At 40.8% G+C, this 4,126-nt stretch overlaps 1 long non-coding RNA gene across 1 annotated transcript; it reads left to right on the top strand.

Moving 5' to 3' along the window:
- Positions 1-553: 553 nt before the first annotated feature.
- Positions 554-3,829, top strand: LOC119086362. The gene is made up of 2 exons (XR_005089631.1): positions 554-591; positions 3,598-3,829. It is a non-coding gene; the product is annotated as an uncharacterized LOC119086362 (long non-coding RNA).
- The last annotated feature ends 297 nt before the right edge of the window (positions 3,830-4,126 follow it).

The raw sequence follows: 4,126 nt of genomic DNA, 5'->3' as shown, positions 1-4,126 counted from the left end.
AGCTTATTCTGGCAGCAGCTACAGTGTCTCCTTATGAGAAAAATAGTCTACCCTCTATCACCTACTTCTGAATGACATCTCCTCTTTGTTTTATCTTTCTCTGTAGTACTTTAAAAAGTTCACTGTGAGACTCCCATTGGCAGAACAAATTTTTTCAAGTGACATGTGCTCAGTGTATGCATAACTGAATAAATGGATTCATGAATGAATATAGCATTGGATTCTGGGAACTACCAGAAGTACAACAGGTCCTCTCATGATGTGAGCTGAGTACATGTTTGTTGGGTGAATGAATGTATGAATGAATACAAGATTGCTAGAATCTAGGGTAAGTGATGATCCCAACATTTGGTATGATTCAGAAAATAAACAATGACATTCTCAATAATAGATTAAAAATTAAATCATTATTCATTACATATTACATCCCTCTGATGTACTATGCATATCCTGGCAGTTGGATGTGGTGATATTTTATTTGTGCTGAAATGTGTTATTTTATTTGTGTGTTAATAAATAAAGTTTGCCTGGAGATCAGAGGTCATAGCTATAAAGAGAAGTCAGGTGGTGGTAGTACACACCCTTAATCCGGTCACATGGCAGGCAGAGTCTCTGTGAGTTCAAGGACACAGTCAAGCGTGGTGACACAGACTTTTGATTCCAGTACCAACCATAGAGATCTGGAGGTCTGTATAGACAGACAGTGATGAGGAAGTGATGTGGCTGGGCTTCGAGCCAGTGAGAAGGCAGAACAGGAAGGCGATAAAGGCACAGGTGAGACAAGAAGAGTTTTTCTTGGGAAGCTACAGCAAGGTGATAAGCTAAGGTTAGTTGGCAGCTATTGCTCTGATCTCTATGGCTTGCACCTCTGTATTTGGTTCTGTGTTTCTTAATAAGTTCTTTAATAAGACTGTTCAGAAATTTGTCTACAGTTGGATACCAAGACCACTGAGACTAAGTGCTTTATAAGACATTTCTTGAGACATAGAAACTTAGAGGAGTCCCTGTTGGATGAGTCCATGGCTTGGCATTCACTGGAAGGTCTGACTGCTTGGTGCTCAATCATACTGTAAATTTTGGCATTTTTTTCCTCTCCAGTCTTTGATGCCATGCCTTATATTTTAATCAAACTTACAGTTTTTCATTGTTTGGCTTCACAACAGGGGAAGGTTGTTTCTTTTCCCCTGAGAACTCTCCTTCTAATTTTGTTTGTTTTTTGTTTGTTTGTTTGTTTTTAAAGATTTATTATGTATACAGCATGTATGACTGCAGGCCAGAAGAGGGCACCAGATCTCATTGTAGATGGTTGTGAGCTACCATGTGATTGCTGGGAATTGAACTCAGGACCTCTGGAAGAGCAGTCAGTGCTTTTAAACTCTGAGCCATCTCTCCAGCCCCTTAATTTTGTTTTTGTTGAACTGATGTTACAGTTTCTGAGCTCTCGGTCTTCAGCTATCGGGGATGGGTAAGGATAGTGAAGAGAAGCAGTGTGTGCCATCCTGAGTGAATATTGTGTACATTGCTATTCCAGAGGCAGAGTCCCCTGTTTCTTCCTGAGGAAGCTTCCAGCAGGAAGTTTCTGTATGGACATAAGCTATGGCTAGAATGGCAAAGAAGGATCTAATTTAGACTTGTCTACTTCTTCCAATCAGGTGCACCTCCTAGTACTGTCTCAAGGAAAGACTCCCATGGAGCCTTCACTGACATACCAGTGCCTCTCTTTATCTCCAACAGTCAGTCAAATTCCTTTGACTTCAGCTTTGACTTGAGTGTTTTTTTTTGTTTTGTTTTGTTTTTTTTTTTTTTTATGTCTAGACATTCATTCTTTTTGGGCTAGTTCATTTTTGTGAGTTTAGGACAAGAGGTCAACTTCCATGAGAAACTTGGTAGAAAAAACAGATAAAAGAATAAATATAAGTGCTGGAGATGCAGCTCAGTTGAAATAATGCTTACCTCTCTTGCACAAAGCCCAGGATTTGACTATCTGTCACACACACACACACACACACACACACACACACACACACACACACACTCATCTAAACATCTAAGGCAGTCTAAAACAGGTAATCTATTGGCTCTGAAACAAATTAACTGTGTCTCTCAACAGGGATCTCCATTCCCTAGGGTAACTGTCCCAACTTGTGCTGTGAAGGAGTTTGGATACCACCTAATTCATCTGGTCCACACACACTTCTTAAATACACTTTATAACCCCTGTTATGTACTAGAAGCTTGAAGGACTAAATGTAATGTTTCTATCCTCAAGAAATATAGAGATTATGAAGAGGAACAGAGTGGAGAAATCACTGTGGTCAGCCACAGAAGTGGCTCTTTCAGGGTTATCCCATGAGAGTAGATTAGAAGGCTATTCAGCCTGGACTAGGGGCTGGCAGGAGTCTTCTCGGATGGAAAGGTATCTAAAAGAGGACCAGAGGACATGAATGCCAGGTAGATGTTAGATAGACAAATATGTGGTGTTGTTCATTGGTTTTGCTGTTTTTACTTTTTTTTCTTTTGGCTCTTTGGTGGGGGCCTGCCACCCAACTCCCAAATAAATCACACAGGGAGGCTTATTCTTACTTATCAATGCCTGACCTTAGCTTGGCTAATTTCTAGCCAGATTTTCTTAAATTATCCCATCTATCTTTTATCTCTGGGTTATTTCCTTTTCTTACCTCTGTAATCTTACTTTCATTCTTACTCAGTGGCTGCCTATGTGGCTGGGTGACTGACCCCTAGCGTCCCTCCTCTCCTTGTTCTTTCTCTCCTTCTTATTTTCCTTCCAGATTTGTCCTATTTATTCTCTCTGCCTGCCAGCCCCATCTATCCTTTCTCCTGCTTTGCTATTGGTCATTCAGCTCTTTATTAGACCATCAGGTGTTTTAGACAGGCAAAGTAACACAGAGCTTCACAGAGTTAAACAAATGCAACATAAAAGAATGCAACACATCTTTGCATCATTAAATAAATGTTCCACAGCATAAACAAGTTAACATATATTAAAATAATATTGAACAACATGGGGTATGGAGTTAAGAGGTGTTTCAGGTAAAGGATAAAGCCAATGTGGGGACCAGGAGTTGCATAGGGCACTTCACACTGACGGATGCATGGGTGTGAAGTACCTGGGGCAGGTTTGAGGCAAGAATGGAAGGAGAGAAGGGTAGATGGTTAAGTATAGACTGAGTCAAACAGGGTGTTGGGCACCTTAGGGAGGAATTTAATTTTATCTGGATCCAAATGTGAGTTGTGGGCAAATTTTACAGTGAGAAATATAGCTAACTTCTTGTCCTTTGAAGCTTTCCATTCTGTCTACAATGTAGAAAATGCACAGAGAGAAGATAAGCAGTATAGAGGTCAGAGACGGTGCTTGGAGGGGGAACTACAGGGTACATGGAAGGAAAGATGTCCCAACTCAAATCAAGGTAGTGGCAATGGAGGCGGTAAAAAGAACTGGAGACGTGCCAAGTCAGTGGACTCTGAGGGCTTCACTAGATGACTCACTACACCATGTAGGACAGGGGTTACTGCTTTGTTCTTATGCATGGACTTGTTGTTGACTTTTGATTGGGGGACATAAGGCCAAGAAAGAAGGTTTTAAGGGGAAAATGATGAATTCTCTTTGAAAAAAAGTAATTTAAAATCTCCGAGGCTGTCCACCTATATTTTAGGTAAGTAGAGATCTATGAGAAATATCAGGAAAAAAGTGCTTGGATGAATATGTAGAATTAAGAAACCATGGGCAGACATTAATTGAGAGGACAGGAATGGAGGTTATTACCCTAAGCAAGTCAACAAAGAGAAGAACGTGGAAGAAGAAAGGGGCTCCTGACTACCCAGTCCTGGATGAGGAGCTAATGGTAGCTGACAGGCACCGCGGCTGGGACAAGACATTTTTCTTTCAGAGAGATGGCCATTGGTAAGTTGTCTATTTCCCACTGAATGATGGCCCCTGACATGTGCATATGAATATCACTAGTTGGACTTAATTATTTATTAAAAAAGACACAAAGTGAGGGCCGAAGATGAAAAGTATTTGGAGAGGCTGGGGAGCTGGAGGGAGGGAAGAAATGAAGGACTGAGGTGACCGATGTACACATACACATGTATGAAATTTTAAAAT

The sequence above is a fragment of the Peromyscus leucopus genome, chromosome 20 (genome assembly GCF_004664715.2).
Source record: "Peromyscus leucopus breed LL Stock chromosome 20, UCI_PerLeu_2.1, whole genome shotgun sequence".
In the NCBI taxonomy this organism is placed as follows: Eukaryota; Metazoa; Chordata; class Mammalia; order Rodentia; family Cricetidae; genus Peromyscus; species Peromyscus leucopus.
The sequence above is the reverse complement of the archived record's forward strand: the minus strand, read 5'-3'. Positions and strand labels throughout refer to the sequence as shown.